This window comes from Arvicanthis niloticus, chromosome 9 (assembly GCF_011762505.2).
Source record: "Arvicanthis niloticus isolate mArvNil1 chromosome 9, mArvNil1.pat.X, whole genome shotgun sequence".
NCBI lineage: Eukaryota > Metazoa > Chordata > Mammalia > Rodentia > Muridae > Arvicanthis > Arvicanthis niloticus.
Genome location: NC_047666.1, coordinates 62089983 through 62103267, shown reverse-complemented (window position 1 = coordinate 62103267; position 13285 = coordinate 62089983).

The following is a 13285-nucleotide window of genomic DNA, read 5'->3' as shown; positions in this document are numbered from 1 at the left end:
CCAGGCTCATGTATTTGTCAGGCCTTAGGCAGGATGAGTTCTGTGAGTTCCAGGCTAGCCTGGGCTACTCAGGGACATTCTACATAAAACAACAACGACAACATCTATCTATCTATCTATCTATCTATCTATCTATCTATCTACCTACCTACCTATGGAAAGAGAGGGAGAGGGAAGGTAGAGAGAGGCAGAAGGATCAGTAGTTCAATGTCACCATCATCTATATAGCTAGTTCAAGGCCACCCTGGGTTATATGAAACCCTGTCTCAAGAAAACAAAATTAATAGCCGGTCATGGTGGTACACACCTTTAATCTCAACACCTGGGAGACAGAAGCAGGTCGATCTCTGTGAGTTTGAGACCAGCCTGTTGTACATAATGAGTTCCATGCCAGCCAGAGATACACAGTGAGACTTTGTCTCAGAACAAAACAAGTTTGTTTGTCCAGATTGTATTGGCTCATATCTGTAATCCTAACACCTAGGCGTCAGAGACAGGCAACAGGCTGAGAGTTCAGTACCAGCTGGGGATACCTAGTGAGTTAGAGGGGCTAGCCTGGCCTATTAAGTGAGACTTTGTGTCAAAACAAACAAAACCAAATCCCCAAAGCAGGACTGGCTCAGTGGTGAATATATTTGCTGCCAGACCTGATGACCTGAGTTTAATCCCCAGGACCAACTGGCAGAAGGAGAGAACCGATTCCCCAAAGCTGTCCTCTGACCTCTATGACTTCTCACATGTCTCTTTAGAAAATGACAAAACCATAAAGCTAGGGAACCAGAGTCCTTGCCTAGCTGTGCAAGGCAAGCTGTGGGTTCTATCTAAGCACAGCGAAGAAAGAGAAGGAAACAAAGGAAGGAAAGAGTGATGGAGGGAGGAATGGGCGGCAGAAAGGGGGAGAAGATAGAGGGAGAAAGGGAGGGGGAGGCAGAGAGGGGGAGGGAGAGAGAGAGAGAAAGAGACCACGCCTGATTTATTGAATCTAGGGCTTTATACATCTTGGGCAAGTACCCTGCAAACTGTGCTCCAGGATTTAGTCATCTCCAACAGGTCCAACCTGAGAGAGTCTCCTGCAGCCCACACTGTCCTAGAACTCAATATACCATGGCCCAGAATGACCTTGAACTTCTGATCCTTAAGCCTCTACTTCTTCCCCTCTGCTAGGATTACAGGCCTGTAACACCATGCCGGGTTGGTGGTGAGGACGGGACCCGGGGCTTCGTGTGTGGGAAGCAAGCACCCTGAGCCACGTCTTCAGCCTCCTGCCTCCTAAGATGAGCACATTACGTTCCAACATAGGAGTCTGGGGGAACACATTTAAACCGAAGAACATCATCTCAACTGACCCTTTGTTCTCTGGTTTCATCTTCAGGGGCTTACATCCTGGAAGACTCCCCCTCTTCCCCTCTCTCAAGTTACTGCCTTCTTCCCTATCAGACATCTGAAACCCAGTCTCTGGGACAGCTGTTCTCTTTGCCATATATGTCCTCGGCTTCCATGTGGCTAGGCCAGGTAACCAGTTCTGTGACTGAGCGAGGTTGAAGTGTATTGTCTCTAAGCCAAGCTTATGGTAAAAGGGTCAGTGTGCTTTCCAATTTCTGTCTCCTCTCACCTTACAAAAGCCACCTGTTCTGTGTGGCGCAGCTGTGAGAGGGACAAAGCACCCAGCTGGCACCACACTTACCTAGAACAACAAATAAACCTTTAGGGTATTAAAACCTCAGAGTTCAAGGTTACTGCTTAAATTACCTAACACTCATGACTCTGTTTTTCTTTGGTTTGGGAGCAGGGTCTTATGTAGTTCAGGTTGGCCTCAAACTTACTATGTAGCCCAGGATAGACATGAACTCCTGATCCTCTTGCATTTGCTTTCCAGATGCCAGCACCACCATTCCTAGCGTTAAAAAACAAACAAACAAACAAACAAAAAACAAACAAAAAACCCTTTTTGAGACAGGTTCTTCAAACTCACCCTGTAGATCTGTAGACCAGGCTGATCTCATACTCGTAGGGAATCCCTCTGCCTCAGCCTCCTGAGTGGTATAGGCCTGCAGCACCGTGACCGGCTACCCAGTCTTCTATCTTTATAAGAAATGTGTGTGTAAGTGTGTGAGTGCATGCATGCCGAGTGTCTGTGTGACTGTGTGAATGTGTGTGTGACTGTGAGTGTGTGAATATGTGTGTGCATGTGTGTGAGTGTGTGTGTGTGTGTGTGTGTGTGGACTAGAGATGGAATCTAGATTCTTATATGTTCTATAGGGATGAGCTCTACTCTGAGTGCTATCTAACCTCATTAAAATTATATTTTATTTATTTATCATATTTGCATATGCATACCCCAGCTCACAATAGGAGGCCAGAGGACAGCTGGCAGGTGCCAGTCTTTGCCTTTGACCATGCAGGCCCCAAGGATTGAATTGAGTTTGTTTGGCTTCGCAGCAAGCACCTTTACTTTCAGCCCCTGTTAAAAATGTTTTTTCTTGACTGGAGAGATGGCTCAGTGGTTAAGAGCACTGACTGCCCTTCCAGAGGTCCTGAGTTCAATTCCTAGCAACCACATGGTGGCTCACAACCATCTGTAATGGGATCTGGTGCCCTCTTCCTGGGCTGTAGGCATACATGCAGGCAGAATGCTGTATCCATAGTAAGTTAATTAAAAAATTGTTTTCTACATAGAATAAATTGCTAGGTGTAATTAGCGAACCTGCTCAGCCTTCCCCATGCGGTGTGAATGCTAAAGTAGACGTAGTCCCTACAGCAGCTGAGTTTTTAACTGCTCACAGAACGAAAACGCTTGTTTGAAATGAGTCTAAATGTCCCTATTTTGACCTTTAAGGTTAATAGAGCCAGCTGCTTTATCAGAACATCATAGGGGAGGAGCCAGCAGAATTGTACTTGTCAAAGTTTTAGATTTACAGAAAGCAGATGTCTTAGGGTTTCTATTGCTGTGATAAAAAACAAAACAAAACAAAAGCACTATGACCAAAAGCAACAAAGGTTGTGGAAAGAAGGTCTTATTTCAGTTTACACGTCCTGGTCACATTTTGTCACAAAGGGAGTCAGGGCAGGAGCTGATACAGAGGCCATGAAGGGGTGCTGCTTACTGGCTTTCTCCTCATGGCTTGCTCAGCCTGCTTTCTTATAGCAGCCAGGATCCCCTGCCCAAGAGTGGCCTCACCCTCAGCGAACAACATCTTGCATGTTCCTTAAGACAAGGCCCTATAGATCTACCTACAGGCAAGTCTGAGCAAGGTATTTCCTCAGTTGAGAATCCCTCTTCATAAATGACCCTAGCATGTGTCAGCTTGACACAAAACTAGCTAACATAGCATAGTCAGGCAGGGAAAGGAAAGAAATAGCACCTTTAAGATTTCAGGTTGAGGGGTTGGGGATTTAGCTCAGTGGTAGAGCACTTGCCTAGCAAGCACAAGGCCCTGGGTTCAGTCCTCAGCTCTGGGAAAAAAAGAAAAAAAGGAAAGATTTCAGGTTGAGAGAAAGTATGGAAGCAGCCATTCCTTTTTTATTTATTAAGATTAATTTTTATCTATCAGCTACATGTGTCAGGGACCCATGGAGGTCAGGGGAGGGCATTAGACCCCCTGGAGCTATAGGTGTCTGAGCCACTTGTTATGGATCTGAACTCTGGTCCTCTCTCTCAACCTCAGAGCCAGCTTTCCATCTGCTATAGCCCATTTTTTAATTGGGTGGTTTGCTTTCTTGCTATTTAGTTTTTAGAGTCCATTGTATATTCTAGACACCAATACTCTGTCAGATGTACAGCCAGCAGAGATATTCTTCCATTCTGTGGGCTGCCTCTTTATTTGACTGACAGTCTTCTTTGCCATACAGAAGCTTCTTTGCTTAGTGAGTCCCACCTGTGGATTGTTGGTCTTCCTGCAATACAGGAATCCTATTCAGATGCCTATACAGTCCATATCTGTGCCTATAAGTTGAGGTACACTCTCTACTGGATCCTCTAGCAGTTGCAAAGTTTCAGGTCTTATGTCGAGATCCTCCTTGGACTATTAGGAGTTGAGTTTTATGCACACTGAGAGATAAAGGTCCAGTTTTATTTTACTATGTGTTGAAATCCAGATTTCCTGGCACCATTTGTTGAAGATCCCGTCTTCTCTTCAATGTAGATATTGGTACCGAGTAAGACTCAGGTAGCTGTAATATGTGTAGACTACTGTCAGAGTCATCTCTTGCTCCCTTTGATCCCACGTCTGCTTTTGTACCAGCACCATGGTATCTTTAGTACAATGACTCTGAAATCTGGTGGGGTGACTCCTCTGAAGCATTCTTTTAGTGTATGATTGCTTTGGCTAGCCATGACTTTTTGTGTTCCATGTATAATTTGAGATTGTTTTTCCTACCTCTGTGAAGAATGACCCTGAAATTGCTTCTGGGGTTGCATTGAATCTGTAGATCGTTCTTGGTAGGATGGTAGGGCACTTTCACAGTGTGAATTCTTCTAATCCATAAGCATGGAACGGTCTGTTCATCTTCTGGGGTTTTCTGTAATTTATGTATTACCATTTCTCCTCCTCCTCTTCCTCCTCCTCTTCCTTCTCCTCCTCCTCCTCTTCCTCCTCCTCCTCCTCCTCTTCCTCCTCCTCCTCCTCTTCCTCCTCCTCCTCCTCCTCCTCTTCCTTCTCCTCTTCTTCCTCCTCTTCCTTCTCCTCCTCCTCCTCCTCTTCCTCCTCCTCTTCCTCCTCCTCCTCTTCCTCCTCCTCTTCCTCCTCCTCCTCTTCCTCCTCCTCCTCCTCTTCCTCCTCCTCCTCTTCCTCCTCCTCCTCTTCCTCCTCCTCCTCTTCCTCCTCCTCCTCTTCCTCCTCCTCTTCCTCCTCCTCCTTCTTCTTCTCCTTCTCCTTCTCCTTCTCCTTCTCCTTCTCCTTCTCCTTCTCCTTCTCCTTCTCCTTCTTCTTCTCTCTCTTTCCCTCTCTCTCTCTCTCTCTCTCTCTCTCTCTCTCTCTCTCTCTCTCTTTCTTTTTTTTCTGGTTTTTTGAGACAGGGTTTTCTGTGTAGCCCTGGCTGTCCTGGAATTCCCTCTGTAGACCAGGCTGGCCCCGAACTCAGAAATCCGCCTGCCTCTGCCTCCCAAGTGCTGGGATTAAAGGCGTGCACCACCACAGCCCCGGCGCTCTCTCTCTTTCTTTCTTTATTCCTTTCTTTTTTTCTGTTTCTTTTTGTATTTTTAAGACAGAGTCTCACTGTGTAGCTCTGGCTGTCCTTGAACTCATTATGAAGACCACCCTGGCCTTGAACTCTCAGAGATTCAACTGTTTCTGCCTCCTAAATGCTGGGACTAAAGACCTGCGCCATTTATGATTTATTTCTTGACTGCTTAAATATTCTTTGTAGAAGTCTTGGGCTACTATTAATAATTGTGAATTACCAATTTTGTAGTTTAGACTTTTAGGGATTTGAAATTCGAATTAAAAGCTGCTCATTTATGATGAAAAGAAATATTTATTTCCTAGGACTTCCAGGTAAAAGCACAAAAATAAAGCAATCTAGAGATGTAAATGTTCCCCCTGGAGTAAGGTATGGAGCCAAACCACCTTTAGTTAAGCTCCTCCTTTTAGCACTTGCAGGTTGAATTCACACACTCATCAAGCGTTAAACCAAATCATCTTTTTCTTCAAACATTTCCTCCTTCCTTAAGTCTGGAGGAGTGTCCAAGGCAAAGTGGTCCAAATGGAAGCAAATGAACAAACCAAACGGTCAGAAACCAAAGTGACTTCGGAACCCTGGAAACAAATAAAAACAGAAACAAACAAACAACCCTCAAATAACCCGAAACAAGGCTGAATGGCTGGAAAGCAAAATGCTTTCAAAGCAAACAAAGCATACCTTATGTGTTCTTTGAAGGCATACTCTCAAAAAAGGTAACCAACAAGTAGGATTTGAAACAAGAAGCTCAGAACTGTCAGCTGAACAAGGGAAGTCTGAGTTCCAGAAAGAACTCTCTAATCTACCCAAGGAGATAATGCTGTTTGGACACAAAGGACCTATGCTGGTAACCGCTCCAGTCCGGGTGATGGCTCTAGTGAGCAGTGAGTGGTTCATTCCATAATTGCTGACACACAAACACAACTCTCACCTCACAGGGAATAAGGGATAGTTTATTCTGGAACCAAATAAGAGCCACTATGGCCCAGGAACACTGATTCGGATTACCCACAATGCTATGCTCCAATGATCCAATGAGATATTGGTTTCACGGGTTTTCACAGTAACAGAACAAAGAAAGCCACAAATGAAGGCACTTTTCAAAGACAGTAGTGGGAACATCAGGTAGGTGGGCTCCAGCAAAGCAAGGGTGTCTTAAGGATTTACTGCTGTGAACAGGCACTGTGACCGAGGCAACTCTTAGAAGCACATTTAACTGGGGCTGGCTTACAGGTTCAGAGGTTCAGTCCATTATCATCAAGGCAGGAACATGGCAGCATCCAGGCAGGCATGGTGCAGAAGGAGCTGAGAGTCCTACATCTTCATCTGAAGTCCACTAGGAGAAGACTGGCTTCTTCATAGTTAGGAGGAGGGTTTCATTGGCCACCCTCATAGTAACACACTTCTTCCAACAAGGCCACACCTCCTAATAGTACCACTCCCTGGGCCAAGCATATTCAAACCACCAAAAGAGGAATCTCTGCTCTAGGTCTTAGATACTGTCTTGATGACATGCTTAGCCTTTTGGCTGGTAGAAGTTAGCAGCCTCTTAATACAGTCCAAAAGGTTCCCCCTGATAGGCACAAGGATGTTAAGTCAGACCAGTGGTCAGCAAGGAATGGCTTTTGAGGGGTCTGAAGATTGTCTGAGATGGACTGTGCTTAGCTTCTCCTAACTCCAGTCTTACCCTCTCCACAACCACTGAAGTTCTAGTCAGTTAATCAGCCTTTCGGAAAAGCTCAGTGTAAGGCGTGGTTCTTTCTAGAAGCTTTTATTTACTCATGCACTTGCACATGCACACACATGTGTGTTATATGTATAATTTGTTTGTTTTGTGTTTTTGAGACAGGATACACAGTTTCTCTGTGTATATCCCCTGCTGTCCTGAAACTTGCTCTGTAGAGCAGGCTGGCCTTGAACTCACAGAAATCTGCCTAAGTGCTTGGATTAAAGGTGTGTGCCACCTCCTCCTGGTTCATATTTATAGTTTAAGGATTTGTTTATTTTTATTTCAGGTGTATGGATAACCTGTAAGCATGTCTGTCTGTCATGTGCATGCCAGGCGCCCAGGGGGGTCAGAAGAGGGCATTGCATTGGATTCGCTGGCACTATTGTTACTGATGTTGTAAGTTGCCATGTGGGTGCTGAACCTGGGAGCTCTGGAAGAACAGGTGCTTTTGACCTGTGATCCATCTCCTCAGTCCCTACATTGTATTTTGAGACAGCTTCTCATGTAGCCTAGTCTGGCTTCAAATTCACTGATGGCCTTGAACTGATTCCCTGACTCTACCTTCCGAGTTTCCTGAGATGATAGGCATGTGTTTCTATTCTTGCCTAGGATGTACACACTGAACACCGAAGAGGGTGGGGAGACAAGTACATATACTTAACATACATATCCATATATGCATCTCAAGGAGGAATACTCAAGGTGACGGTTAGGTTTAAGGATCCACTTGGTACAATCTCGTATCACTGGGAAAGATTTCAGAGGGAAATTATCTGGATTAAGGTGGTCTGTGGCCGGGTGTTCTAGTTTTCTGTCACAGTAAGAAAATACCCTGACAAAAAGCAACTTAGGGAGTGTGGCTAGTTTTATGGCAACTTGACACAACCTTGGAGAGGAGGGAGCCTCAGAGGAGAAAAATGCCTCCTGAAGATCTGGCTGTGGGCAACGTGGGAGGACAGTTTCTTATGATTGATGGGCGAGGACTCTGCCCATTGTGGGCGGTGCCATCCCTGGGTTGGGTGTCCTGGGTTCTATAAGAAATCAGGCTGAGCAAACCATGGGGAGCAAGTCAGTAAGCAGCACCCCTCCATGGCCTCTGCATCAGCTCCTGCCTTCGGGTTCCTGCCCTGTGTGAGTTCCTGCCTTGGCTTCCCAGTGGACTGTGTTCAGAACACGTAAGCCAAATAAACCCTTTCCTCCTTAAGTCACTTTTGGTCAAGGCGCTTTATCTTGGAACTAGAAGCCCTAGATTTCTCCCTAACCAAGACAGAAAGAGTTTATTTTAGCTCACAATCCCAGTCTGTAGTCATTGCAGGGAAGCCAAGGCTGGAACTTGCAGTATTCACATCCATAGTAGCATTGTGCCCAGCATTTAAATTCCTTCTTCTATAGTAAGCGGAAGGCAGGTCCACAGTGTCTGACTCGCTCACCAAGGGACACAGTATGCCCCAGGTTTCATTCAACTGCCAGACTACTTGCCAAGACCCCACAGCATGAAGCACAGAATTAGTGAGCCTACAGCATAAACGTGGCTTGGTCCCCTTCATGTTTCTCTTGCTATTAATCTATACTCTCAATATCAATTGCTGCTTATGATGCGTTCATTTCTGTTTATGTAAATTAGGCAACAAGCAACTCCTTCCCTCTATTTTTGAAACCAAGTCACACCATGTTGTCCGTACTGGCCCCAACTCCTGGGGTCAAGCAATCCTCCCTGGGTTGCTGGGATTTCATGTCTTTTGGAGTATGGGGCATCTATCTCCTCTTTGGTTATACCTTGGGCTTTTCCTTCTAAGGAAAAGGAGACTGCTGGGACTAGAATCGTATAGATTCACACACTAAGAAGTGGCGGAATAAGTCAGAGGAGCTGATGTTCTGCCCAGCAACTGCTTCTGGGAGGCTGACATTTCCTTAAGCAATGCAGGTATTCCTTCTTTCCTTCCTTCCTTCCTTTCTTCCTTCTTTCCTCCCTCCCTCCCTCCCTTCCTTCCTTCTTTCCTTCCTTCCTCCCTCCCCTCCCTTCCTCCCTTTTTTCTTCTTTCCTTGCCTCCCTCCCTTCTTTCTTCATTTACCCCTTTCCTCCCTCTCTCCTTCTCTCCTTCCTTCCTCCCTCCCTTCCTTCCTTTCTTTCTTTCTTCCTTCCTTCCTTCCTTCCTTCCTTCCTTCCTTCCTTCCTTCCCTCCCTCCTTCTTTCTTTTGCACAGGGTCTTGCAAACACCAGGAACTCCCCGTGCAGTAGCAGATGATGTTAAACTTCTAATCCTAGACGCTGCCATTCCCAAGGCAGGCATCCTGAGTGGGGCTATGTCAGAAACAGATGGATATGTTTGTGTCTTTGGACAGTGCCACAATATATTGGTTAACACTAAAGTCACAAGCTTCTTGGGTTTGGTTGGTTGCCATTTGCCAAGTAGTCTCAACTTTCCTTGAGATAGTTACTGATAAACACACAGGCACTTTCATTCTGATGTTAAGACTGTGTATGGTGGCCCACACCTTAAATTCTAACACTCAGGAGGCAGAAGCAGAGAGTCAGAGAGTCAGAGAGTCAGAGAGTCAGAGAGTCAGAGAGTCAGAGAGTCAGAGAGTCAGAGAGTCAGAGAGGCAGAGAGTCAGAGAGGCAGAGAGAGAGGCAGAGAGGCAGAGAGGCAGAGAGGCAGAGAGGCAGGCAGAGAGGCAGAGAGAGAGGCAGAGAGGCAGAGAGGCAGAGAGAGAGGCAGAGAGGCAGAGAGGCAGAGAGGCAGAGAGGCAGAGAGAGAGGCAGAGAGGCAGAGAGATGCAGAGGAGTGGCAGAGAGGCAGAGAGACAGAGAGAAAGACAGAGAGAGAAAGACAGAGAGAGAGGCAGAGAGGCAGATGCAGAAGCTGATGAATCTCTGTGAGTTGAGGGCCAGTCCGGTGTAAACAGTGAGTTTCAGGCAAGCTAGGGCTGTATAATGAAACCCTGTCTCAAAGAAACAAACAACAGCAAAACCCCCTGAACTCAATCCTAACTGCTAACATTAACTTTATGATCACACAGTATATACTTGTATACATGATGGTCATTGCAGATGTATATGTATAATACATGTAAGTTATGGAATGGCTCCAAAAAGTGGGTCTGGGGGTGTAGTTCAGATGGTGCAGTGTTTGGGGAGCATGTGAGAAGCCTTGGGCCTGATTTCCCCGTGTATGCCTGTAATCCCAGCATTGGAAGGGAGAGGCTAGGATTAGAAGTTTAACATCTGCTACTGCATAGTGAGTTCTCGGGATATACAAGACCCTGTATAAAGGACGGAAGGAAGGGAGGAAGGAAGGAAGGGAGGAAGGAGGAAGGAAGGAAGGAACAAGGGAACAAGGGAACAGGGAACGAGGAATGAGGAAGGGAGATGACAGGTTCATCGGGGTGGGTCATTGCCATCACAATGTTGGGGACCTTTTCTTTATGGGATGCAGGTGAAGGCGTGACACTCTCATTAGGTTTGATCAACTTTCTGGCTTGGTTTTCTTGATATGATTTTAATATGTCATATGGTTCCAATTTACTTTGATAAGCACACAAAAAATATTAAAGAGGTCCGGGAGATGGCTCAGTCAGCAAAACGCTCGATGTGCTAGCATGAAGCCCTGAGTTTGGATCGCCAGCATCCTTGTACAAACTAGGAGGTTGGTGCACATATTTTTGTGTGTTTTCTGAGACAGGGTTTTTCTGTATACCCTGGCTATCCTGGAAATAGCTCTGTGGACCAAGCTGGCCTAGAACTTACAGAGATCCAGCAGCCTCTGTCTTCAGAGTGCTAGGATTAAAAGCGTGTGTCACTATGCCCGGCTCAGGTATGTCTCTTTAATCCTAGTACTGGTGAGATGGAGACAGGAAGATCCTGGCAACTTGCTGGAGAGCCAGTCTGGCTGATTCAGTGAGCTCTAGGCTCAGTGAGAGACCCTGTCTCAAAAACAAACTGTGGCCAGCACTCCTACCACCACCACCACCACCACCACCATCACTACCACCACCACTATCACTACCACCACCACCACCACTACCACCACCACCACCACCACCACCACCACCACCACCATCACTACCACCACCACCACCACCACCACCACCACCACCACCACCACCATCACTACCACCACCACCACCACCACCACTACCACCACCACCACCACCATCACTACCACCACCACCACCACCACCACCACCACCACCATCACTACCACCACCACCACCACCACCACCACCACCACCACCATCACTACCACCACCACCACCACCACCACCACCACCACTACCACCACCACCACCACCACCACCACCACCATCAGCAGCACCACCATCAGCAGCACCACCTACATTACCACCACCATCACCACCAGAACCACTATTACAGTGTCATCATCAACACACCATCACCACCAACACCATCACTGCCACTACCATTACCACCATCACCATTACTACCACCACTTCCAATACTGACAAAAACACCACTATCACCACCACCACCAACAAAACCAAAACCCAACAAACCAATGATAAAACAAACAAAAAAAAAGGTAGAAATCAATAGAAAAAAAAAAACCACCTAAGATTGACTTCTGGCTTTCATGTGCATGTGCATGTGCAAATGCATACCTTAGCTTGCTCGTTATCTCTCTCTCTCTCTCTCTCTCTCTCTCTCTCTCTCTCTCTCTCTCTCCCTCCCTCCCTCCCTCCCTCCCGCCCCCCTCCACATTTATTTCTACCCTAGTAATATGACAAGAATTTCAGTGGTTGGCAATTAGATGACAGACTGTCGGCTGCTAAAGAGCCAAGCCTGCAGTCTGCAGGTTTATAGCCAAGCTGAGCATCAGGGTTGAGTCAAGCTGCAAGACAAAGCATAGGACCAGTCCAGAGGGACAAACAACTGGGTAGATGGACAAATGGATGGATGGAAATTTGACTAGGCCATGTCAACAGTGAACACAAGTGAGCTGAAGCCAGTGTGGTTGTCGGTTCTCTGCCTGTTGGTCCCCAGCTGGTCAGATGACAGGTCCTTTAGGGCCACTGCCCTGGAAAGGTTAGGTATCCGTTTCTTCATTGGAGCCAGATGAGGATATGGCTCTCCTTTTAGGTCTGGTGTGTTTGATCAATTCTCTAGCCTGTTTTTCTTGATATAATATGTTCATACGGTCCCATTGACTTTGATAATTTTACAGAGTGGTGCCCTTTTAACTCAGAGGAATCAATTTATCAGCCTGTGCCTCATGGGTGGCGCTGGGCAGGCAGTGATGTCTACATGCACAGCCAGGTGCAGAGTTATCCTGCTTCTGCATCTGAACTCAGACTGGAGGTCAACTTTACTTGTACAATGCATCCCCTGTCCCTAGAGACAACCTGGGAAGCCACTCTCTTATACCAAGGGAATTACAGTCTGATCTCAACAGCAGGGTCATCCTCTAGGTGGAGGCAGGAAGGCTGGGATGGAGCAGTCCCTGGGCCTTGGCTTCATAGATAAAGGCTCCTGCTGCAGTCTGACTATTTGAATTCAGTCTCTGGGACCCACATGGTAGAAGGAGAGAGCACATTCCTGCAAGTTGGCCACTGACTCACACACACACACACACACACACACACACACACACACACACACACACACACAGAGAAGCATGCACAGAGGATGAGGGGCCTGGTGGTGGTGGTGCAACAAGCGTTTAATCCCGGCACTCAGCAGGTAGATCTCTGAATTCGTGGCCAGCCTGGTCTGGAGAGTGAGTTCTTCCAGGACAGCCAAGGCTACATAGAGAGACCCATCTGGAAAACAGACAAATAAAATGAAGAAGACTTTCTAGCTTTCCCTGAAGATGGGTGTGCCCCATTCACAGGTAAGATGTTTCATCAGAATTTAGAAGCTTGATGTCGCTGCTCCATCAAGGTCTTCCCACATGGCCTCGTTATAAAGAGTGGAATCCTGCCGCCACCCCACTTCCCAGTCAAGCTCTTTAGTTTAAGGACAGACATTAGGACATGGATTCAAGGGTGCTGTAACTTAGCCAATCACAGGATGGTCCTAGATGTAAACAATAGTGAGCCTGCAGCTACAGGACGGGAGTGCCCTGTGGAGGTCGGGGCTGTGGGGTTCAGGATGGCCCTTTCCCACCTGGCTCTGCAATTCACAAAGAGTCCACTGTCCTCTGTACTGGTTGTGGGGATCAGAGCCCCAGCCATATTCAAGGGAAGAGAGGACATCAACTCCATGCCACCAAAGGAGGTTAGGGCACATTTAAAAGGCACTTCATGGCCAGTGAGGCGTCTTAGCAGATAAAAGCTCTTGCTTCACAAGCTTGGTGGCCTGCCTTTGATCTCTGGAACTCACTGTAGAAGGAGAGAACCATTTTCTGAAAGACCTCCATAGGG